Source organism: Coregonus clupeaformis, chromosome 40 (genome assembly GCF_020615455.1).
Source record: "Coregonus clupeaformis isolate EN_2021a chromosome 40, ASM2061545v1, whole genome shotgun sequence".
In the NCBI taxonomy this organism is placed as follows: Eukaryota; Metazoa; Chordata; class Actinopteri; order Salmoniformes; family Salmonidae; genus Coregonus; species Coregonus clupeaformis.
This window is the reverse complement of record NC_059231.1, coordinates 19860950-19887924: the sequence shown is the minus strand read 5'-3', so window position 1 is coordinate 19887924 and position 26975 is coordinate 19860950. Positions and strand designations below refer to the sequence as shown.

General features: G+C 44.4%; 1 pseudogene; it reads left to right on the top strand.

Annotated features, from left to right (window-relative positions):
• LOC121554847 overlaps nt 1–26975 on the top strand; it is a 198640-nt pseudogene that overhangs the window by 158453 nt on the left and 13212 nt on the right.

Below are 26975 nucleotides of genomic sequence, written 5' to 3'. Positions count from 1 at the left end.
ATAATGAAGGTTAAGTAAAATAAAAAATAAAAAAATATGAAGTGTATAGATTTTATAACGGCTTATTGATGAAAGTTATTATGAAGTGAAACCCAATAGATCTATATAATAATACCAGGTGATATGTCTTGATATATGTATTCTTTTTCTTCTTTTTAGATCCACCAGAACCTCCTTCCAACCCAAGAATTACTGACACCACCAAGACAACAGCCACATTCAACTGGGGTAAACCCCATTACGATGGTGGCCTAGATGTAGCCGGATACATTGTTGAGCACAAGAAGGAAGGACATGACGATTGGGTCACAGATGTCACAAGATTGAGAATTACAGAATATGTTGTAGTCAGACCTGAAGGCTGGTGGGAACTACTATTTCAGAGTCAGAGCCATGAATACAGAGGGAATTGGTGAACCAGCAGAGGTTGAAGAAATTGTCGAACTTGAGGACCGTGAGACACTTCCCGACTATGAGCTTGACGCTGAGTATAGAAAAAAACCCTTGTTGTCAGGGTCCGTGGATCCATTCGTATCTTCGTACCAATTAAAGGACGTCCAGTTCCTGAAGTAACCTGGATGAAAGATGCCGCCATTCTTAGAAAAGGTGGCCGTGAACACATTGATACTACAGAGTCGATACTCTCCTGGTTATCCCTGACTGCACAAGATATGATGCCGGAAAATACATGGTGTCATTAGAAAATGTTGCTGGTAAGAGAGACGGATTTGTTAACGCCAGAGTACTGGATTCACCAGGACCACCTGTGAACTTGATACCACGTGTCATCACCAAAACAAGCATCACTATGCAGTGGGAAATCCCCATTATTGATGGTGGATCAAAGATCATTAACTACATCATTGAGAAGCGAGAAGCCACAAGGAAGGCTTACACGGTAATCAGTACAACCTGGCAGAAATGTTCCTTCAAGTATGACAACTTGGATGAAGGCTCTGAATATTACTTCCGTGTATCCGCGAAAATGAACTGGGTGTCGGCGAGCCAGCAGAGACACCTGAGACAATCAGAGCATCCCAAGCACCCACTGCCCCTGAAAATCTGTATGTCACTGATGTATCAGCGGACACTGCAAGCCTTGCATGGACGAAGCCAAAACATGATGGCGGCAGTAGGATTACTGGATACGTTATTGAAGCACAGAAGAAGGACATCGAGACATGGACCCATGTGACAACTGTAAAGGCTCTTGACTACACAGCCACAGATCTCATTGAAAATATGGAGTATGTGTTCCGCATCATGGCAGTAAACAGCTCTGGCAGAAGTGATCCACGTGAAAGCAGACCTGCTATCATTAGAGAACAAACAGCAGCACCTTCGTTTGACCTGCGTGGAGTCTACCAGTCCTTGGTCATTGCTAAAGCTGGTGATAACGTGAAGGTTGAAATTCCTGTTCTGGGTCGCCCCAGGCCAACAGTTTCATGGAAGAGAGGAGAGGACACACTTAAACAGACACAGAGAATCAACACTGATACTACTGCAACTTCAACTACTCTCCACATCAATGAGATCAAAAGGACCGATGGTGGTACATTTTTCAATGACCGGCAAAAATATCCTGGAACAACGACAGAGACAATTACTGTTGAAGTCCACGATATTCCAGGACCTCCTACTGGGCCAATTAAGCTTGAAGAAGTTTCATGTGACTACATTCTCATGTCATGGGAAGGTCCGAGAATGATGGTGGTGTACCCATTAACAATTACATTGTTGAAGCTAGAGAAACCACAGGCACATCATGGGTTGAATTAGCAGCAACAGTTATCCGTACGACATTCAAAGCTGCTCGTCTCACAACAGGAATCACATATCAGTTCCGTGTCAAAGCCCAGAACAGGTATGGCATTGGACCCTGTATAGTCTCAGAACAAGTGGTTGCTGCTTATCCATTCGATGTGCCAGGACAACCAGGCATTCCTGAAATCGTCCACTTCAACAAGGATTCTATGACTATTAGCTGGGATGAACCAGCTTCCCATGGTGGAAGCCCCATTTTGGGATATCACATTGAAAGGAAAGAGAAGAACAGTATCCTGTGGCAGGAGATCAGCAAAGCACTTGTAGCAGGGAACATGTTCAAATCAACAGGCTTGGTGGATGGAATTGCCTATGAGTACCGTGTTATTGCTGAAAACATGGCTGGTTTGAGCAGGGCAAGCAAGCATTCTGAGACTACCTTTGCTTTGGATCCAGTGGACTCACCTGGCCAACCAGTGGCATTGAATGTAACCAGACATGAGGTGACTCTTCAGTGGACAAAACCTGAAGGTGATGGAGGATTCTCAATAACTGGGTACCAAGTAGAAAAGAGAGAACTCCCCAGATGGACGCTGGCTTAAGGCCAACTATAGCAACATCCTTGAGACAACATTCACTGTTAGCGGGCTCACAGAGGATGCTACTTCTAAGAGTTCCATGTTATGGCAAGAAACTCAGCTGGTGCTCTCAGTAAGCCATCTCTACCATCAGAGGAAATCACTTGCAGAGATGACATTGAGGAGCCTAAACTTGAAGTTGATACAATCTATAATAGTACTGTGGTTGTTAAAGCAGGAGATGTCTTCAAACTTGCTGCCAGCGTAACAGGCAGACCAATCCCAACACTGCTATGGACCAAAGACGGGAAGGAACTTGAAGATACGGCAAAGTTGGAAATCAAACTTCATGACTTTTCTACAACCTTAGTCAACAAAGATTCTCTAAGAGTGCGGCGGCACATTCACTTTAACTGCCAGCAATCCTGGTGGTTTTGCAAAGCATACCTTCAATGTTAAGGTTCTTGATAGACCTGGACCTCCAGATGGTCCACTTGCTGTAACAGACGTCACTGCTGAGAAAATGTATCCTGTCATGGCTGCCACCATCACATGATGGTGGTGCAAAGATTCTACACTACATCATTGAGAAACGTGAAACAAGTAGACTTGCTTGGACAAATGTAGCATCAGACTTACAAGTGAACCGGTTAAGGTTATCAAGTTGTTGAAGGGTAATGAGTATATCTTCAGAGTTATGGCTGTCAACATGTATGGAACTGAGAGCCCCTTGAGTCCAACCCAATGGTGTCTACAAATCCATATGTGCCAGCTGATGCTCCATCAACACCTGAGGTGACGACCATCACAAAGAACACCATGGTTGTTTGCTGGGAACGCCCTGATCACGACGGTGGAAGCGGCATTTTTCAACTATGTTGTTGAAAGGAGAGACAAAACTGGTCTTCGCTGGGTTAAATGCAACAAGAGGACTGTAACTGACCTGAGGTACAAAGTATCTGGACTCACACCAGGGCATGAATATGAATTCAGAATCATTGCAGAAAATAATGCTGGTTTAGGCACACCAAGTTCTTCAAGTGAATTCTACAAGGCAGTAGATACAATCTTCCAACCTGGACCACCTGGAAATCAAAGAGTCTTGGACACAACCAAGTCATCCATTACAGTTGCATGGAACAAACCTGTATACGATGGTGGTTCTGATATCATTGGATACATTGTGGAGACCTGTCTACCTGAGGAAGATGAATGGACAATTCGGACCCCTAAGAAGGGATTAGTTGGTACATCATTTACCATCACTAACCCTGGTAGAAAACCAAGATTATAAAATCAACATTTGCGCAGTTAACTGTGAAGGGGTTGGAGAGCCAGCAAAAGTGCCTGGCACACCAATTGCAGAGGATAGGCTGCTTCCTCCTGAAATTGACCTTGGTGCAGAGCTTCAAGGTTGTCTGCATTAGAGCTTGCGGCACATTGAGACTCTTTGTACCTATTAAAGGAAGACCAGCTCCTGAGGTCAAGTGGTCCAGAGAAAATGGAGAGCCTGTTACGAGAGCAACTATTGACACCACATCATCATTTACTGCTTATGGTTGAAAATGTTGACAGATTTGACAGTGGAAAGTACATGTTGACAGTGGAAAACGCCTCAGGAAGCAAAACAGCATATGTGAATGTCGGAGTGCTGGACACACCTGGGGCACCACAAAGCCTCATAATCAGGGAGGTCACCAGAGACTCAGTATCACTCATGTGGGACACACCCCTTATTGACGGTGGCTCCAGAATTAGAAACTCGTTGTGAGAAACGGAATCAACAAGCTTACTCCACAGTTTGTGCTCAATGCGTTAAATCTAGCTGGAAAATTGGTGGCCTGGAGGAAGGAAACACATATTTCTTCAGAATTCTGGCTGAGAATGAATTTGGCATTGGCCTTCCAATAGAGACTCCTGAGGCAGTCAGAGTATCCGAGAAGCCACTTCCACCAGGCAAAGTAGCTCTTGTTGATGTTACAGGCACCAGTGTCTCTGTCTTGGGAAAACCAGATCACGATGGAGGAAGCAGAATCTCAGGATATATTGTTGAAATGCAGGCAAAGACAGTGAAACTTGGACCCAGTGTGCGGTTGCAAAAATCACACAAGCTGTTGTTCTTGGACTGACACAGGGTGAAGAATATATGTTCCGTGTGTCAGCACATAATGAAAAAGGAACCAGTGATCTCGTCTACTTAGTGTACCTGTGGTAGCCAAAGATCTTGTCATTGCTCCAGTATTCAAGCTGCTGTTTACCACATTCAGTGTATTGGCAGGAGATGATCTTAAGATAGATTTGCCATATGCTGCTCGTCCCAAAGCAGTTGCGACCTGGCTCAAGGATGGTGTCGCACTCAAAGAAACAACCAGAGTCAATGCTGATGCCACTGATAAACATTTGTATCTTGTGGTCAAGGAAGCCAGTAGGGAGGACGTGGGCAAGTACACCATCAAACTTGTAAACACAGCTGGTGAAGCAACAGTGACATTGGGGTTGTTGTTCTGATAAGCCTGGTCCTCCGACTGGCCCAATCACCCTTGATGAAGTCACTTCTGACAGTGTGGTACTGTCCTGAACCCACCTACATATGTGGGTGGTTGTGCTATTAACAACTATGTAGTAGAAAAGAGGGGAAACTACCTCCACAAATTGGCAGATTGTGTCTGCAACAGTTGCAAGAACCACCATTAAAAGCAGCTCGGTTAAAGACTGGCTATGAATATCAGTTCAGGATCGCTAGCTGAGAACAGATATGGAAAGAGTCCAGTACTTATATCAGAAAATATTGTTGCTCAATATCCATTCAATCTCCCAAGCGCTCCAGGGACCCCAGTTATACAATCATCTACAAAGGACAGCATGGTTATTGTATGGGAGAAGCCTGGTAGTGATGGTGGGAGCAAGATTTTGGGATATCACCTTGAGAGTAAGGAGAGAAACAGCCTCCTTTGGGTGAAACAAAACAAACAGCTGATCCCAGACTCGAGGTTCAAGCTCGGTGGTCTTGACGAAGGTATCGAATATGAGTACAGAGTTTATGCTGAAAATATTGTTGGGGTTGGCAAAGCTAGCAAATGTTCAGAAATCCGTGTAGCAAGAGATCCCTGTGACAGTCCTGGCAAGCCTGAAGCTGTCATTGTCACAAGAGGAGCTGTCACTCTCCAATGGACTAAGCCAGAGTTAGATGGAGGTAGCAAAATCACTGGCTACATTGTGGAGAAGAAAGAGCTGCCTGAAGGGCGCTGGATGAAGGCCAGTTTCGCCAATGTCATTGAGACCCAATTTGTTGTGACTGGCTTAGGAAAACCAGTGCTATGAGTTCCGTGTCATTGCAAGAAATGCAGCAGGTGTTTTCAGTCTTCCATCCGAGAGCACTGGGTCTATTACAGCAAAGGATGAAGTTGATCCTCCCAAAATAGAGATCGACTCAAAGTACTCTTCAACAGTTGTTCTGATGGCTGGTGAATCGCTCAACCTTTGTGCAGATATTTTTGGCAAACCTGTGCCCCTCAGTCCATTGGATGAAGAACAACATAGAAATAAAAGATGCTGCACGCTTGAGATAAAGAACACTGCTTTTAAAGCATCTTTGAGTGTTAAGGAGGCAATCCGTGTTGATGGAGGGCCAATATATCCTACTTTTGAAAAATGTAGGTGGAGAGAAGGCAGTGAACATCAATGTCAAAGTGTTGGACAGACCTGGTCCACCAGAGGCCCAATTTCTATCTATGGAGTCACAAGTGAAAAGGCTTGTATTGCCTGGAGACCACCAGCACAAGACGGAGGTAGTGATGTTTCTCATTACATCGTTGAGAAGAGAGAGACTAGCAGATTGGTTTGGACTCTGGTTGAACCTAAATTGCAGACTCTAAATCTGAAGATCTTAAAACTTGTTCCTGGAAATGAGTATGTCTTCCGCAAGTGATTCCTGTAAACAAATACGGAATTGGCGTCAGCTCTTGAATCGGAGCCAATGATTTCCAGAAATCAATTTGTGACACCTGATCCACCAACGGATGTGGAAGTCTCTACCATCACAAAAGATTCAATGGTGGTAACCTGGGGAAAGACTAGAAAACGATGGTGGCAATGCCATTTCTGGATTTGTCATTGAGAAGCGTGATAAAGAAGGTGTGCGCTGGACCAGATGCAATAAGCGTACAGTGAGTGAGCTGCGCTTCAGAGTAGCAGGTCTTCTTGAGAACCACAGCTATGAGTTCCGAGTTTCATCTGAGAATGCTGCTGGAGTTGGTAAACCAAGTGAACCCACTATTTCACTATAAAGCATTGGATGCTATCTTCACATCAGGTCCACCAAATAATCCCAAAGTGACTGACACAACAAGAACATCTGTGTCCTTGTCATGGGGCAAACCTATCTATGATGGTGGCTGGGAGATTCAAGGATACTTAGTGGAGGCCCGTGAAGGAGCATCTGATGAATGGACAATGTGCACTCCACCAGCTGGAATCATAAACACTAAATTTACAGTTACAAAACTCCTAGAGAAGCACGAGTATAAATTCAGAGTCTGTGCCATAAACAAGGTTGGTGTTGGTGAGCATGCAGATGTCCCTGGATCAGTTATTCTAGAGGAGAAATTGGAAGCACCAGATCTTGAGCTTGACGCTGACATGAGAAAGATGATTAATGTCAGAGCTGGAAGCGCCTTAGGTTGTTCGTTCCTGTTAGGGACGGCCGGCTCCTGAACTGAAATGGGGGAAAGGCTGATGGAGAACTCAAGGAGACAGCACAGATAGACACAACAAGCAGTTACGCCTCACTTCTGATTGAAAAACGTTGACAGATTTGACACTGGCAAGTACACTGTTACTGCAGAGAATTCCAGTGGAGTTAAATCTGTCTTCATCAGTGTCAGAGTACTTGATTCACCTAGTATGCCTGCAAATTTAGCTATCAAGGAGATAACAAAGAACTCAGTCACCCTTACTTGGGAGCCACCTATTTTGGATGGTGGGTCTAAATTAACAATATCATGTTGAAAAACGAGAAAGCACTAGGAAAGTGTATTCCCCCTGTCACAACATGTCACAAGATGTCATGGAAGATTGAACCACTTGTGGAGGGAAGTATCTATTTCTTCAGGGTTCTTGCTGAAAACGAGTGGCATTGCCTACCGCAGAGACCCCAGAACCCCCTAAAGATTTCAGAGGTACCTCAACCTCCCGGTAAAGTAACAGTTCTGGACGTGACACGTAACAGTGTCTCGCTTAAGTGGGAGAAACCAGATCATGATGGAGGCAGCAGAATAAGCCATTATGAGATTGAAATGCAAGCCAAGATAGTGACAAATGGACATTATGTGCTCAATGTAAATACCTTGAAACTACTGTCACTAGCTTAGCCCAAGGAGAGGAGTACCAATTCAGAGTAATTGCTGCCAATAGCAAAGGAAAGAGTGACTCTAGACTTCTGGCCAATCCAGTACTAGTAAAGGAACTTGTCATTGAACCTGACATAAGACCTAAATTGACACAGTACAGTGCTACAGGTCGGTTATGATCTGAAGATTGAAGTTCCCATTGCTGGACATCCTAAACCAGTCATTACATGGACAAAGGACGGTGCTGCACTGAAACAGACCACAAGAGTTAATGTTGTCGACAGTGCACGCAATACACATCTAACCATCAAAGAAGCAACAAAAGATATGGTGGATTGTATAGTATTAATATTACCAATATGCATGGCTCAAAGATGCCACCAATGAAGTAATCACACTGGATAAACCTGGCCCACCAACAGGCCCAATCAAGATCGATGACATCAGTGCTGAAAGTATCACACTTTCCTGGGAACCACCCTCATACACTGGTGGCTGCCCAATTTCAAATTACGTTGTCCAGAAAAAGATGCAACCACAACCAACTGGGTAGTAGTCTCTGCCACCGTGGCAAGAAATACCTGAAAGTGACAAATCTAAAAACAGGTGCAGAATACCAATTTAGGATCTGTGCTGAAAAACAGATATGGCAAAAGTTATGCTATTGATTCTGAGCCTGTACTTGCCCAGTATCCCTTCAAGGAGCCAGGACCACTGAGGAACACCTTACGTATCTTCATACACTAAGGATTATATGGTTGTGGAATGGCACAAACCACTTTCAGATGGAGGCAGTGCCATTTTGGCTATCACATTGAGAGAAAGGAAAAGAACAGTATCCTTTGGACAAAGATCAATAAATCCCCTCATCCAAGACTGTAGATTTAAATCTACTCCTTTGGAGGAAGGGATTGAATATGAATTTAGAGTGTCTGCTGAGAATATCGTTGGCATTGGCACATGCAGCAAACTCTCTGAGGGATATGTGGCACGTGACCCATGTGATCCTCCAGGCACCCCAGAGGCTATCATTGTAACCAGGCACTCCGTGAAACTGAAGTGGACAAGACCACAGGATGACGGTGGCAGTCTGATCACAGGCTATGTGGTGGAGAAACGTAATCTCCAGAGGGAAGGTGGATGAAGGCAAGTTTCACAAATGTCATTGAAACCGTATTCACAGTTCTTGGTCTAACTGAGGACTGCAAATATGACTTCGGAATCATAGCTAGGAATGCCGCTGGGTCAATCAGCAAGCCCTCTGAGAGCACCGGATCCATCACAGCAAAGGATGAAGTTGATCCACCAAAATGTGAAGTTGACTCAGTGTATAGCCAGGTTGTTATCATCAATGCTGGGGAAACATTTACACTTGAGGCTGCTGTACAAGGAAAGCTCAATTCCCACAGCTCAATGGTTCAAGAGTGAAGCATTAGTGGAGAATTCAGCAAGGGCTGAGATTATGAATTCAGATTTCCAAGCAAAGCTTGTTGTCAAAGATGCTATCAGAGTGGATGGAGGACAATATACTTTGCTTCTAACTAATGTTGCTGGAGCTAAAACTGTAACGTTCAATGTGAGAGTACTGGACAGACCTGGGCCCTCTCAGGGACCCTCACTGTCAGCAATGTCACATGCGAGAAATGCTCACTGTCCTGGCTTCCTCCAAGAGCTGACGGTGGCAGCAGTATTTCCCACTACGTCATTCAGAAGAGAGAAACTAGCCGGGTCTTGCTTGGACTGTGGTTGCTAGCGATTGTGGAGCTACAATGTTCAAAGTCACAAAGCTTCTGAAAGGAAATGAGTACATCTTCCGTGTTATGGCTGTCAACAAATTTGGTAGTGAACCTCTTGAATCAGCACCAGTTATAATGAGAAATCAATTTGTTACTCCTGGACCACCTCAAGAATTGGAAATAGTCAATATCGCAAGGGATTCCATGACTGTGTCGCTGGACTCGCCCAGAGGTTGATGGTGGAAGTGAGATTGCTGGTTACATTGTTGAGAAGAGAGATAGAGCTGGAATCAGATGGACAAAATGCAACAAACGCAGAGTCACAGACCTTCGTTTCAGAGTGACAGGCCTGACAGAGGATCATGAATATGAATTCAGATTATCTGCTGAGAATGCTGCAGGAGTCAGCCAACCAACTGAACCAACTCCTTACACCAAAGCCTGTGATCCAACATTTGAGCCTGGCCCTCCCACTAATGCACATGTGGTTGATACTTCCAAGAACTCCATTACACTCGCATGGAGTAGACCCATTTACGATGGTGAGTCAATATCCAGGGATATGCTGTGAGATCTGCAAAGCTGATGAGGATGAATGGACCCTATGCACTTCACCAACGGGAGTGAATGCCACTACCTTCAAAATCACCAAACTTATCGAGCATCAAGAATATAAGGTGCAAGTATGTGCCATCAATAAATTGGGTATTGGTGAACCTGCTGAGATTCTAGGAACCGTAAAACCGGTAGATGCTATGTTTGCCCCAGAGATAGAGCTGGACTCAGAGCTAAGGAAAGGCGCTGATCGTGGCGTGCTGGAGGATCCATGAGGATCAATATTCCATTCAAAGGACGTCCTACTCCAGAAATAAGCTGGTCAAAGGATGAGGTGAATTGACTAACAAAGCTCAAATTGAGAAAGGCGCTGATTTTACTCAACTGTCAGTAGACATCTGTGACAGAAATGATGCTGGAAAGTACACTCTGACCCTGGAAAACAGCAGTGGTTCCAAGTCCGCATTTGTTTCTGTCAAAGTACTTGATACACCAGGAGCACCCGTAAACTTCACAGTGAAAGATATTAAGAAAAACTCTGTCAACCTCGTTTGGGAGCCCCCACTCATTGATGGAGGCGCGAGGGTCAAGCATTACTTTGTTGAGAAGCGTGAATCCACCAGGAAAGCTTATTCCAACATTTCAAACAAGTGTACAAGGAACAGTTTCCATGTGGGAGATCTCATTGAGGGGGCAATTTATTACTTCAGAGTTATGGCTGAGAATGAATATGGTGTAGGCCTGGCAGCAGAAACAGCTGAGCCAGTGAAGACATCAGAAGCCCCTCTGCCTGTAGGAAAGGTCACATTGACTGAGGTTACTAAGACAACCGCTTCAATGGCATGGGAAAAACCAGACCATGACGGTGGAAGTAGGATAATGGGATACTGCATAGAAATGCTGCCTGCAGGATCAGAAGAATGGATCCTATCCACAACCACAAAGACATGTGAGGGAACTGTAGAAGGCCTAACAGCAGGTCAAGAATACCAGTTCAGAATTTCAGCCTTTAATGACAAAGGAAAGAGTGACACAAGGGTATTAGCTGCGCCTGTCACAGCTAAAGATGTGACTATTGAACCTAGTTTTGTAATGGCATTCAACACCTTTAGTGTCCAACATAGTGAAGATCTGAAGATGGAAATACCAGTGAGAGAGACGCCCAGCACCAAATGTGTATGGACAAAGGATGGAAAGGCAATTAAAGAGACAACCAGGTTGAATGTTTCAAGAACAGCATCATCAACAATCTTTGCTATAAAAGAGGCAACCAGAGTGGATTCTGGCAAGTACAAAATCACAGCTACCAACAGTATAGGAGAAAAAGTTGCAGAAATCGGAGTGATCATCCTCGATAAACCTGGCCCAGTCACAGGGCCTATAAAGATTGAGGAAGTGAGTTCCAATTATGTAAACCGTGATGGGAACCACCTGCGTACACAGGAGGATGTCAAATAAACAATTACATTGTGGAAAAGCGTGACACAACAACCGTAGCATGGCACTGTGTGCTCTGCAACCGTTGCAAGAACAACTATCAAAGTTACTAAGCTGAAAACCGTACTGAATACCAGTTTAGGTGTTTGCAGAAAACAGATATGGAAAGAGTCCCATTGGACTCAGCAGCTGTTGTTGTGCAATATCCTTTCAGTGAACCTCTTGCACCTGGTACTCCATTTGTGTCATCAGTAACTAAGGACAACATGGTTGTTGAATGGAAAGTACCAACCAGTGATGGAGGCAGTCCAATCCTTGGTTACCACCTTGAACGCAAAGAGAAAAACAGCATTCTCTGGACTAAGTTGAACAAACTGCTCATTCCTGACTGTCCGATTCAAAACAAATGAACTTGAAGAGGGCATTGAGTATGAATTCAGGTCTTCGTGAGAACATTGCTGGCATGAGTCCACCTAGCAAGATTTCTGATGTTTGTGTCGCCAGAGACCCATGTGATCCACCTGGTACCCTGAGGCAATTGATATTACCAGGAACCACGTTAGCACTGTCGTGGACAAGGCCTCAGTATGATGGTGGTAGCCTGATCACAGGCTATGTTGTTGAAAGGAAGAAGCCCTGATGGCCGTTGGATGAAGGCTAGCTTCACAAATGTAATTGAGACTCAATTTACAATCTCAGGTCTGACTGAAGAGTGTGAGTATGAGTTTAGAGTAATTGCAAAGAATGCTTCTGGTATTTTCAGTGCTCCATCTGAAAGCACTGGAGCAATTACTGCTAAAGATGAAATTGAAGCACCAACAGCATCAATGGATCCCAAGTTCAAGGACTGTATTGTCGTCCATGCTGGTGAAACATTTGTTATTGAAGCTGATATTTTGGGAAAACCACTTCCTGAAATCACATGGTTGAAAGATGGAAAAGAAATTGACCAAACTACCCCAAGAATGGAGATCAAAACCACCATTCAACGCACTGTTCTAACAGTCAAGGAAATGTATCAGAGTAGATGGTGGACACTTTGTCCTGAGTCTAGCAACGTTGGTGGAACAAAATCTATTCCCGTCAACGTGAAAGTTCTTGATAGACCTGGCCACCCCAAGGTCCAATGAATAACTCGGCGTGACTGCAGAGAAAGCCTATCTTCACTGGAGTCATCCATTGCATGATGGCGGTGCCAGCTGTTCTCATTATATCATTGAAAAGAGGGAAACCAGCAGACTGTCATGGACTGTAGTTGAACCCAGAATCCAAGCTATAAGCTACAAAGTGACTAAACTCTTGCCTGGAAATGAGTACATCTTCAGAGTTACGGCGGTGAATAAGTTTGGCATTGGTGAACCTCTTGAATCAGACCCAGTTGTTGCACGTAATCCTTTCGTGACACCCAGCGCTCCCCTCAACACCTGAAGCAAGTCTATTACAAGGGACTCAATGGTCCTTACATGGGAACGTCCAGAAGATAATGGTGGCTCAGACATTGACGGCTATGTCCTGGAGAAAAAGAGATAAAGAGGGAATTAGATGGACCAAATGCAACAAGAAAAGACTCAATGACATCAGGTTCAGATGCACCGGACTAACCGAGGGACATTCCTTTGAGTTCAGAGTATCTGCTGAAAATGCTGCTGGTGTGGGGAGTGCCAAGTGCACCAACAGAATACATCAAAGCCTGTGATGCCACATATCCACCTGGTCCTCCTAACAACCCTAAGGTGACAGACCACTCAAGCACAACTGTGACCCTGTCATGGGCAAGACCCATCTATGATGGTGGAGCAGCCATCAAAGGATATGTTGTTGAGATGAAAGAAGAAGGGGGATGATGAATGGATAACCTGCACACCACCAACTGGTGTACAAGCAACACACTTCACTGTGAAAAAACTGAGGGAAAATGCGGAATACTATTTCCGCATCTGTGCAATTAACATTGAAGGAGTTGGTGAGCATGTTGATGTTCCAGGGGTCTGTAGTTGCATCTGAAAACTTGAGGCCCCTGAGATTGAACTTGATTCAGACCTTAGGAAAATGGTCCAAGTACGAGCAAGTGCAACACTGCGTTTGTTTGTCACAATCAAAGGAAGACCTGAACCTGAAGTAAAGTGGGTCCAAGATGGACAGCCCTCTTACTGAGCGTGCCCAAATTGAGGTCACAAGCTCCTACACAATGCTTGTCATCGACAATGTCAACAGATTTGACACTGGCAAGTATGTGTTGACTCTTGAGAACCTAGCGGTCAAAAATCGGCATTCATTAATGTCAGAGTGTTGGACTCACCAAGTGCCCTGAGAACTTTGAAGTCAAGGACATTAAGAGAGATTCTGTATCACTATCCTGGGAGCCTCCTATGATTGACGGTGGAGCTAAGGTCACACATTACATTGTGGAAAAGAGAGATACTACAAGACTGGCATTTACAAGTGTTTCAAATAACTGTGTAAGAAATTCCATGAAGATTGATGACCTTACAGAGGTGGAATTTATATTTCACGTCCAAAAGCTGTCAATGAGCTTGGTGTGGGTTTGCCAGCAGAAACAACAGAACCAATCAAGGTATCCCAAGCCCCCTTGCCTCCTGGCAAAGTTACGGTTTTAGATGTTACTCGCGACAGTGTGAGTCTCACATGGGAAAAGCCTGATCATGATGGTGGTAGCAAAATCACAAGCTACACAGTAGAAATGCAAACCAAGGGTGATGAGAAATGGACTGTATGCACTGAGATTAAAGCGTTGGAAGCAACTGATTGGTGGACTCACAACTGAGAGGAATATTCATTTAGGATTACTGCCGCCAATGACAAAGGCAAGAGCGAACCTAAGCCACTGGCAGATCCTGTCGTAGTAAAGGGACATTACAATCGAACCTATCATCGATCTGATGTTCAACACATACAGTGTCAAGGCAGGAGACGATCTAAAGATTGATGTTCCATTCAGAGGCAGACCTGAACCCGAGGTTGCATGGAAAAAAGATGGGGCTGTATTGAAGCAGACAACCAGGGTGAATGTTCAAACAACTAAGAATTCATCAAAATTACAATCAAAGACGCAACCAGGAGGACTTCGGAAGTATGAGATCACTTTAACCAATGCAGTTGGCAAGAAATCAGCCACAATAGTTGTTATCACTTGGATAAACCTGGCCCACCAAGTGCAATCAAAGTAGATGAAGTGAGTGCTGACAATATTTCACTGTCTTGGGACGCCCCACTCTATGATGGAGGATGTCAAATCAACAACTATGTTGTGGAGAAGAGAGATACCACCACTACAACATGGGAGATTGTTTCAGCCACAGTTGCCAGAACATCAATTAAAGTTCCCGCTTGACACAAGGCACTGAATATCAGTTCCGTATTCAGCTGAAAACCGCTACGGTAAGAGCCATGCCGTGGACTCCGCAGCAATTGTTGCACAGTACCCCTCGAGACACCTGGCCCTTCCCACTTCCCTCCATGTTGCCCATGCTACAAAGTCTGGCATATTGGTTGCATGGGGCAAACCAGCCAGTGACGGTGGAAGTCCAATCATCGGGTTATCACCTGGAAATGAAAGACCATAGCAGTATTCTCTGGACAAAGATCAACAGAGGTATCATTGCTGAAACAGAATTCAAAGTGATTGGTATTGAGAAGGCTTGCTGTATGAGTTCCGTGTTTATGCTCAGAATATTGCTGAATTGGACCTTGCACCAAAGCCTCTGAGCCTGTAGCTGCAAGAGAGATCCTTGTGATCCACCTGTTAACCTTGAGAGTCATTGACATCACAAGAACGTCAGTTTCCATTACATGGCAGGTGCCAGAGAATGACGGGTGGAGCCAAGCTGACTGGCTACATTGTTGAACGCGGGAGATTCCAGATGGCCGTTGGCTGAAATGCAATTTTGCCAATCTCCAGGACACATACTATGACATTACAGGCCTTACGGAGGACGATAATATGACTTCCATGTTATTGCAAAGAATGCAGCTGGATTACTCAGTGAGCCATCACTGGGCACAGGTGCCATCACAGTCAAGGATGAGGTGGATTCACCTCGCATTGAGTTGGAAGACAGGTTTAGGCAACTAGTAGTTGTCAAAGCTGGAGATATTTTGAGAATTGATGCAGATATTTCTGGGCGCCACGTCCAGTCATTGCATGGACAAAGGATGGTAAAGAAATTGATGCCAAGGCAAGAGTGGAGATTACTCTCAACACACAGCACCACCACATTAATAGTCAGAGACACTATCAGAAGAGACACTGGCCAGTACATTGTAACTCTACAGAACGTTGCTGGTACAAGGTCCTTGGTTGTAAACTGTAAGGTCCTTGACCGCCCTGGACCATCCTCTGGACCATTGGCGGTCACTGGTCTGACAGCAGAGAAGTGCACTTTGACCTGGGGACCACCTCAAGAAAACGGTGGTGCAGAAATCATGCACTACATCGTTGAGAAGCGTGAAACCAGCCGTCTCGCCTGGACTTTAGTATATGGAGATATGAAGGCTACAACATGTAAAGTCACCAAACTGCTTAAAGGAAATGAATACATCTTCAGAGTAAGGGGAGTGGAACAAATATGGAGACGGTGAAGCCCTAGAGAGTGAGCCCACCAGAGCCAAGAATGCATACACTGTCCCTGCAGCACCAACAGATGTTGAAATCACCAGTATCACAAGTGATGCAATGACAATCTGCTGGGAAAGGCCTGAATCCGATGGAGGAAGCAGCATTTATGGCTATGTTATTGAGAAACGAGAGAAAATTGGATTGCGCTGGGTACGCGTAAAACAAAAAGCCTGTGTATGACCTCAGGGTCAAGGCATCTAATCTCCGTGAGGGTGGCTGAATATGAGTACAGAGTCATGCAGAAAATGCTGCAGGCTTCGAGTCTCCCAAGTATTCCTACCAAACTAACAAAGGCGGAGGATCCCCAATTTCTGCCATCTCCACCACCTAAACCCAAAGTTATTGACTCAACTAAGACTACTGTTACTCTTTCATGAATAAGCCATTGTTCGATGGTGGTGCTCCTGTGACAGGATACTGTGTTGAATATAGGAGAACAGACGAATATGATGATGACTGGTGTGTCGGTGTTTCAAACACAAAAAACACTGAATTCACCGTCGTTGGATTAACTTCTGGAGCAGAATATCTGTTCGTTGTCAAATCCATCAACCAAGATTGGTCTCAGTGAGCCAAGCCCCCTCACGGATCCACAGGTAGCTAAGGAGAGAGAAGAGGAACCAGTATTTGATATCAGCAATGAGATGCGAAAAACACTCATTGTAAAGGATGGCAGTTCATTTACCCTAACTGTGCCATTCAGAGGTAAGCCTGTTCCTAATGTTATGTGGACCAAGGCTGCTGTTGACCTGAGAGTGAGGGGGCCAGTATTGATACCACTGACACATTCACATCTATCACAGTGGAACAAGCAACAAGAGATGACTCTGAAAATATACTGTGACTCTCCAAAACATAGCTGGAAAAAGTCGCATGCACATTAAATGTCAGGGTTCTTGACTCTCCTGGCCCACCATCTCATGTTGGGGTCAAGGATGTCACGAAGAGCTCTGCTAACAGTTACATGGGATACCCCAGATAATGAAGGCGGCGCTGCTGTAGAAGAACTACCTTGTTGATATTCGGAGGCAAGCAAAAGGGATGGACCAGACTCACAGATGCCTGCCCTCGCCTGACCTACAAAGTGACAGACCTGGTGGAGGGAGGAGTGTACTACTTCAGAGTCTCTGGTGAAAATGAATATGGAGTGGGCTATCAGCTGAGACCAAAGATGGAGCAAAGATTACAGGTATACTAAAATTGAAAATCAAAAACAAAATGTTAATTTAAGATGTTTTTAATCATATGGTGTTATTAAAATCTCCATGTTTGTCGATTTCAGAAAAACCCAGCCCACCAGCATCACTTGGAGTCACCGATATAACCAAGGAAAGTGTTTCACTGGCATGGGGCAAGCCCGAGCAAGACCGATAGCAGAATCACCAGTTACCAAATCGATGCTCTTGAGAAGGGTCAGGATAAATGGGTGATTGGTGTTCTAAGTTCACCCACTTTTGTGGTCTATGGCCTGACGCAAAATGCTGAATACTTCTTCAGAGTTCGTGCTGAAAACCACGCTGGATTCAGTGACGCTAAAGACATGATTCTGCCTGTAACAGTTAAAGACCAGCATGGTGAGTTTTTCCCCAGTCCACATTTTATTTTCACTAAATGAATAAGGGTAGAGAATTGCTGAGCATAATCCAAGGTAGTACTATATTATGTGTGTAAAGCTGGTTTTAAAAAACATTTTCTTACAGTGTTGCATTTTGATAATAATTCTTCCTTTGTCTCGCAATAATTCTCCATATTCTTTCAACAGACCCTCCTGAGATCAACATGAAGAAGTTCCCTCACAATACAGTCTACGTCAGAGCAGGATCAAACCTGAAATGTGAGATCCCACTTACTGGCAGACCTATGCCAAAGGTTTCTCTTTCAACGGACAATGTTGCACTGAAGTCAACTATGAGATTCAACTCTGAAGTAACTCCTGAATACCTCATCATTACTCTTCGTGAGAGCATTGCTATTGATTCAGGAAGGTATGACATCTGTGCCTCAACACAAGTGGAACCACCAAGTTTTTAACATTGTGGTCTTGAATAGACCAAGTGCCCCAGTTGGTCCTGTTGAAATGACTGATGTGACAGAGGACAGTGTAGTCTAAGTGGTCTCCTCCTCGTTATGACGGTGGAAGCGCCATTTCAAATTACATAATCCTCAAACGTGAAACAACCAACGCCAACTGGACTGAGGTCTCCTCGGCCCGTCGCAAGATGTACCATGAAAATCATGAAGCTTACAACAGGACTGGAGTACCAGTTCAGAATCAGGGCTGAGAATCGCTATGGCATCAGTGAGCACATTCGACTCTCCAACCGTCAGAGTGGATCTGCCATGACAGTGAGTTTTAACTACTCTATCATTGAATATTTTCTGTTTGTACTTTATATATAGATGTGCATGTAAACATTTACAGAATATACTAAATGTTATTTTCTTTCATTTTGAGCCGTACCTGTAGCTCCATCAGCTACTACGGTTATATCTGTAACCAGAGAGAGCATCACTGTAGCCTGGAAGGAGCCAGCCTCCAATGGAGGAAGCCATGTCTTTGGATACCACCCTCGAGATAAAGGATAGAAACAGCATCTGTTGGAGAAGGTTAACAAGACTGTTATCCGTGCACACACTACAAGGTGCCAAACATTGCTGCCGCCTCATCTATGAGTTCAGGGTCGCAGCAGAAAACGCAGCTGGATGCAGTCCATTCAGCAAGATCTCAGACGCAGTACTTGCAATTGATGCTGCGGTAAGTCGACTTGGTTACTCTGTTTGTGATTGAATACCACTGTGTGTACCTAAACATTACAAATCAACTACTGTATCTGAACCTCCACATCTGTTTTTGCAGAGCCTCCAACCAATGTCAGGATCACTGACATCACAAAGACTTCCATCAGCACGCATGGCAGAAGCCCAACTATGATGGCGGTGCAAGATCACAGGATACCTGATTGAGAAGAAAGAGGGCCAGAAAGACAAATGGATGAAGGCAAACTTGATCAACGTTTCGAACACACATTATACCGTGACAGGACTTACTCAGGATGAGACCTATGAATTCAGAGTCATGGCAAAAGAATGCAGTTGATCAGTTAGCAATCCATATCTTGCAGGCCCTGCAACTTGCTGGATACATATGGTGGGTTATGTTCCAAATACTGATAATTTAACATTTGAAAAGTTAACATTTAATTGAACTATAAATTAATTTAACGCCTCTTTGTATGTTATCTCATAGGTGCCCCCTGAGATTGAAATTCCTGATGAATATCGCGAGGTTGTGAAACACAAAGCTGGAACCACTGTTGAGCTTAGATTCGGAATCAGCCAAACCAGCGCCGACAATTGAGTGGTACAAGGACGGAAAAGAACTTGACCCCAGGGCCCAGGCTCAGCTGGTACAGAAGAACGCTGCTGATAGTTCCACTCTTATCATCAGAGATACCACGCCTCAACTCCGGAACATATGAGATGAGACTGAAGAACTCTTTGGGCTCTGCATAGCCTACGTCCAGAGTACAAATTCTTGGTGCGTATTGCTCCTTATCATTTTTATCTTGGTACCTATATTTAATAATAATAATAATAATAATAATAATAATAATAAAAATAAATAAATAAATAATAATAATAATACATTGAATTTATAATGTGCAGTGAGTGCATTAAAATAAATAAAAACAAGATAAATAAACAAAAAAAGGACACATCTAGACAGGCAAACTGACACAAAGAACACAGGTCATTATTAAAGGAGGCCAGAGTCTGTGTTGCCTTCAGGTGGTCTGTGAGTGCATTCCAGAGGTGGTATTGAAAACCACATGGAAAATTACTCAATACAAAGTATTTCTAATTAGAAAATAACCAAAACAATTAATGCGATTGAGCAAAGTGAAATAATATTTTTATAATATTCTGTCATTATTAGATAAACCTGACCACCACCTGGAGAGATTCAGCTCAAGAAGGTCACTGCAACAGTATCACCATCATGTGGGATCCCCTGAGGATGAGGGTGGCGCAATGGTCACCCACTACATTGTAGAGAAACGGGAGGCCAGCAGAATTCAATGGTCCATTATCTCTGAGAATTGGGCGGAATGTATCGAAGTGAATGCCCGAGACTGATCAAAGGCAATGAGTACATCTTCAGTGTCCGGGGAGTGAACAAATACGGAGTTGGAGACCCACTGGAATCTGAACCCGTAGAAGCAAAGAATGCATTTGGTAAGGGTAAAACAAACAGCATCTGTCCAGCTACCTGAACATATTGTATTATGGTCCCAACATGCTTATATTTTTTGCAGTTCCTCCAAGTCAACCTTCTAAGCCTCAAGTCACCATGATCACACACTCTTCAATGACGGTTATGGGAAAGACCTGGAATTGATGGCGGAAGTGACATAGATGGATATTACCTGGAAAAAACGAGAGAAGACAAGCTTGCGTTGGTTCAAGGTTATCAAAGACACCATTCGTGACACAAGACAGAAAGTCAGCAACCTGCTCACTGGAAAGGACTATCAGTATCGTGTATGTGCTGTTAACAAGGCTGGAGTTGGTCCATACTCCGAAGAGTCTGACCTCTTCAAAGCTGCTGACGCCAGTTGGTAAGTTATTCTCCTCATTGCCATACTTACATTTACATTTAGGTTATTGCTCTTATCAGAACATTAGAAACGTTTTTTTTTCTACTGGTTAATTACGTTTATCTTACATTTGACAATTTATTCTTATTTCTAGACGCACCAGGTGAACCAACCAAACTCAGAGTAGTCGACTCCACCAAAACATCCATCACCCTGGGTTGGGTGGCGCCAGTGTATGATGGTGGCAGCGAGATTACCAGCTACATTGTTGAGCAGATGAACTCTGAAGAAAGGGAATGGGCAGTCATCAGCCACAATGGAGAAGTGAGGGGACAACAGAGTATGTTGTGAATCACCTGAAACCAGGAACCTATTACTTCTTCCGTGTATCTGCAGTCAACTGTCTGGGACCCAGTCAACCAATCGAGATGTACCAGCCTGTTCAATCCAAGGATATTCTTGGTTCGTATTCAAATATTCCCAACATAGTATTACTTATTGCAGTAGTAACACATCTCTTACCTATTTTTTCTATCTTTCCTATCCGTCTAACAGAGGAGGCCGATCTCGATTTGGATGTTCCCATGACGACTCAATACACAGCCAAGGCAGGAAGGGATATTGAGGTGTTTATTCCACTGAAGGGCAGACCTGCACCAAACTGCACATGGAGAAGGCATGACAAGAACATGGCCAGCGATGCAAGATACACTATCACCAGCACAGAACGTACAACAGTTCTTGTCATTCCAAAGGTCACCCGTGACGACTGCGGCAAATACTACCTGGAGATTGAGAATGGTGTTGGCGAGTCCAAGTTCATCACTGTGTCTGTCAAGGTTCTTGACACCCCATCCACTTGCCAGAAACTGATTATCAAGAATGTCACCAGAGGCAAAGTTGACTCTGAGCTGGGACGCTCCTCTGATCGACGGTGGTTCCCCAATCACCAACTATATCGTGGAGAAGAAAGATGCTAACAACAGAGCGTATTCAGTCGTGTCATCAGAGTGCACCAACACATCATACAAGATCGACGGTCTGTCGGATGAAATCGCCTACTTCAGAGTGTCTGCTGAGAATGAGCATGGTACTGGTGATACATGTGAGACTGCAGAGCCAGTCAGGGCCACTGAGACCCCCGACCAGTCAAAGAGCTGGTCTGACAGACGCTACTAAGACATCAGTGACTCTTCACTGGACCAAGCCCCGACCATGATGGTGGTAGCTACAGTTCCAGACTATGTCATTGAGACAAAAACTAAAGAGGAAGAAACCTGGACTATTGCTACAACATGCAAGCGTTGCACATGTGATGTTAAAAACCTGAAGGAAAATTCTGTTGTAGACTTTAGAGTGTTTTCTAAAAATGAGAAGGGCAACAGTGACTTATCAGATTGGGCCCATAACAGTAAAGGAGTTTATTATTCCACCTGAGGCCAACATGATAGATTATCCAAATGGCGAACTCTTTGTTCGATCGGTCAAAACATCCATATTGAGATGCCATTTAAGGGTAAGCCAAACCATCCGTTGGATGGATGAAGGAAAATATTCCCTTGAAAGAAAGTGAAAAGATTCGCTTCGCGTGAAACAGACAACAAAGTGTCTATAACAGTCAGAAGTGTAAAGAAAGAGAATGCAGGCCTATACACATTGGTTCTGGACAACAAGCTTATCAAGAACTTCTTTGATATCAATGGATCACTCTCGGACCCCCTCTGTGCCAGTTGGACCAGTCCGATTCGATGAGATCAAAGCACAGGGCATCATTATATCTTGGGATGAACCACAGGACAATGGAGGTGGAGACATCACTTGCTACAGTGTGGAGAAACGAGACGGCCCAGGCTAACTGGAAAATGGTTTGCTCTAGTGTGGTGAGGACAACGTTCAAGATACCCAACCTTGTCAAGGGCACAGAGTACCAAGTTTAGAGTGCGTGCAGAGAACAAATATGGAGTGAGCGATCTTTGAATTCACCAGACGTGATCGCCCAACACCAGTACATGCCACCAGGTGCACCAGGAAAACCAGTCACGTACAACATTACCAGTGATGGCAGACTATCCAATGGGAAGCACCCAGCTTTGATGGTGGCTCACCAATCACTGGCTACCATGTTGAAAAGAAGGACAGAAACAGCCTTCTGTGGACTAGGTCAATTCCAGCATAATCTCTGCCCGTGACTACAGAATCATTCAGCTGATTGAAGGACTGGAGTATTCCTTCAGAGTCTATGCAGAGAATAATGCTGGCCTGAGTCCTGTCAGTGAACTGAGCAAACATGCCCTTGCAATCTCCCCAGTTGGTGAGTACACAATATTTATGACTGTCTATGACGGATGTTATAATGTAACTGTAATAAAGGCTTTATGAATCACATACATAATGGGGCTATAGTAAAGTGTTACCTTGTTATTTCTTCCCTCAATGAACAGTGTGCTATCATGAATGTGCTAACTTTATGAATAAACACTAATTTAGCAACCTGACCTTTCCTTTCCCCCCTAGATCCACCTGGTACTCCTAACGTCATTGATGTCACAAGAGACACAGTCACACTTAAATGGGATACACCCAAGAAAGATGGAGGCTTTAAGATTGTGGCGTACAGTGTGGAGCGACGCCAAGGCAGAGGCAAATGGTTGAGATGCAACTTCACCCGACATTAGTGATTTGCAATTCACCATCACCGGACTTTTCTCCTGGTGATCGCTATGAATTCAGAGTGATTGCCAGAAATGCTGTCGGTACAGTCAGTCCACCCTCGCAGTCCTCTGGCTATGTCATGACCAAAGATGAAAGTGGTAATTATACATTATACATTATATTAAATATACATTTTACTGTACATTATACAACCTGTCTAAGTTTGTCTCTATGTGATTGAATGTATCATTAATTGTATGTTTTTGTGTCTCTCTTTGTTTAGTTTCTCCCGACATTGAGTTCAGTGCTGACACTGCTCTTGTGTACAAGGCTGGTGAAAACATCAAACTGAACTGCAGTATCACTGGACGACCAGTGCCTCAGGTCATATGGTACAAGGATGGTAAAGAGATCGACAAGAAGATGTTGATTGATATCACAACTAACATCGGCTCCAGCAGCCTTTTCATCAGAGATGCTGATCGCAACCACCGCTGGAGTGTACATGGTAGAAGCCAAGAACAGCTCTGGAACAAAGACAGAGAGTGTCAACATCAGAGTCTCAGGTTGGTTTATAGATACATTAGATAGATTTACATTCTTTATTTTCTCTCAAATTGTGATTGAAATTATTTAAGTGGATGGATTCATGCTTATTCATTAACAATGTATGCTTTCTTTAGATACCCCTGGACCACCTGAGGGACCAGTGCGTTTCACTGGTATCACTGCAGAAAAGGCAACTGTCTGGTGGAATCCGCCAGAGAACGATGGATGTGCTGCAATCCTCTATTATACAGTGGAGAAGAGAGAAACATCTAGGATCTCCTGGGCAATGGTGACAAGCAAGTGTGAAGCTTGTTCATTCAACGCCACCAAGCTGATCAAGGGAAACGAGTACCAGTTCCGTATCTCTGCTGTCAACAAGTTCGGAGTTGGACGTCCTCTCGACTCTGATCCATTCATTGCACAGATGCAATTCAGTAAGTCCCACCAACCAACAACTTCTAAAGAGATCACCGACATGTATACTTATTTGTTATTAACTTCAATTATTATGTTTAACTAAGACAAACAAATGTTGTTTTGTTTCACAGCCGTTCCAGAAGCCCCAGGTACACCAGACGCCACAAATGTGACTGGAGACACCATCACAATAGGCTGGACAAGACCCAGATCAGATGGTGGAAATGAGATCAAGCACTACATCCTGGAGAGACGTGAGAAGAAGAGTTTGCAATGGGTGAAGGTTTCATCCAAGAGACCAATCACTGAGCTCAGACACAGAGTGACACACCTGACCGAAGGTAATGAATATGAATTCCGTGTCATGGCTGAAAACGGTGCCGGAATCGGACCAGCAAGCAGCACGTCAAGACTCTTCAAGTGCAGAGAGCCAACAAGCGCACCAAGTGCCCTTCGCTAGTGAAGGTCACCACTCCACAAAGTCGTCTGTCACCCTGGAATGGATCAAGCCTGTTTTCGACGGTGGAATGGAGATAATTGGCTACATCATTGAGATGTGCAAGGCAAGCCTTAATGAATGGCACCAAGTCAATAGAACAACTTGCATCAACACCACATACACCGCTAAAGGTTTAACGGCTGGTGAGGAATATAGGTTCCGTGTGCGTGCAGTGAATGGGTCTGGAAAAGGAGAAGCATGTGCAATTCCTAATCCAGTGCAAGCTGTTGATAGACTGACGTCACCAGAAATCACCCTTGATGCAGACTTCAAACAGACACACGTTGTAAGAACGGTGCCACCGTCACTCTTCATATTGGCTTCTGTGGTAAACCAGCTCCACTGGCTACATGGACCAAGGCAGGTGGAGAACTTGGTGTTATGACAGACGTCAACACAACTGACACATACAGTACCTTGACCATTGAGAGCTGTACCAGATATGACTCTGGAAAGTATACCTTGTCTCTTGAGAACAACGGTGGCCGCAAATCTATTACATTGACCGTGAAGGTGCTTGATACACCTGGACCTCCAGGAGCTATCAGCTTCAAGGATGTGACCAGAGGAGCTCTGACAATGCTGTGGGACGCCCAGCCAACGATGGTGGAGCCCGGATTCAGCACTACATTGTAGAAAAGCGTGAGGCTAGTCGTCTCAGCTGAAGTCAGTCAGCGAAAAGTCCTCACGCCAAATGATCAGAAGACCAACCTAGGCATAGGTGTGCCTTACCTGTTCAGAGGTCATTGCTGAAAATATGTATGGCAGGGGGAGAACCCTGTGAGATGACTGAACCAATTACTGCAACTGAGGTGCCTGCTCCACCCAAGAGTCTTGACGTCATTGACACTACTAATTCCACCGCTATCTTGGCCCGGCTGAAACCTGAACACGACGGTGGCAGCCGCATCACAGGTTGCATTGCTGAAGCCAAAGCAAAGGGTTCTGATCGCTGGGTTGTTGCGCGGTCAAACCAAACACCTAAGTTAGTCATTGAGGGCTTGATTGAGAACACAGAATATGACTTCGCGTCAAGGCTATCAATGAGGCTGGTATCAGTGTCCCAAGAGATGCCTTAGCATCCGTTGTCACAAGGAGCCTAAGATTGAGCCCACAGCAGATCTCAGTAGCATAACCAACCAGCTCATCACATGCAAGACTCACGATGCATTCACTATTGATATCCCCATCAGTGGCAGACCAGCTCCAAAGGCCACCTGGAAACTGGAGGAGATGAAGCTAAAAGAGACTGATAGAGTGATCATCAAGACTACCACAGAGAAGACCACCCTGGTGGTAAAAGACAGCAAGAGAGCAGACAGTGGAAAATACTACCTCACTCTAGACAATACCGCTGAGCAAAGACATTCGCTGTTACTGTCAGCGTTGTTGGAAGACCCACTCCACCAGTAGGACCCATTGAAATCTCTGCAGTGTCATCAGAGGGCTGTTCATTGGCTTGGACAGCACCAGAGGATGATGGTGGAACAGATATAGACAACTACATCATTGAGAAACGTGAATCTGGATCTACATCCTGGCAAGTGGTGAACTCGGTTGCAAACGCATCCACGATCAAAGTCAGCCATCTGACCAAATACATGGAGTACACCTTCCGTGTCTCTGCTGAGAGCAAGTATGGCGTGAGCAAGTCCATCGAATCCTCAGCTGTTGTCATTGAGCATCCATTCGGTAAGTTCAATGTACCTACATGTGTTAAATCAATTTACATTTGCTGTAATAGTTTGAAAAATACACTAATGATGAATTGTTTTTATCTTATTCTGAATATCAGTTCCACCAAGTCCACCAACTCGCCCAGATGTGGTGTCAGTATCTGCTACTGCTATTGGGATCAAGTGGGATCTGCCATATGCTGATGGCGGCAGCAAGGTGACTGGATACTGGATAGAGAAGAAGGAGAGAAACACCATTCTTTGGGTCAGGAGAACAAGCTCCCATGCCTGGATACCCAATACAAAGTCTCCAGTCTCATTGAGGGCCTGGAGTACCAGTTCAGAGTTTATGCTATGAATATTGCTGGTCTCAGCAAAGCCAGTGAGGCTTCAAGACCAGTAGTGGCTTTGAACCCAGTCGGTAAGTGCAACATTCTAAGGCCATTTTCTAAATATTTTGTCTCTCTCTTTGTTCCATGTTGACATTTGACCTTTCTGCTGATTGTACATTCTTATTATGTTTCCATGTA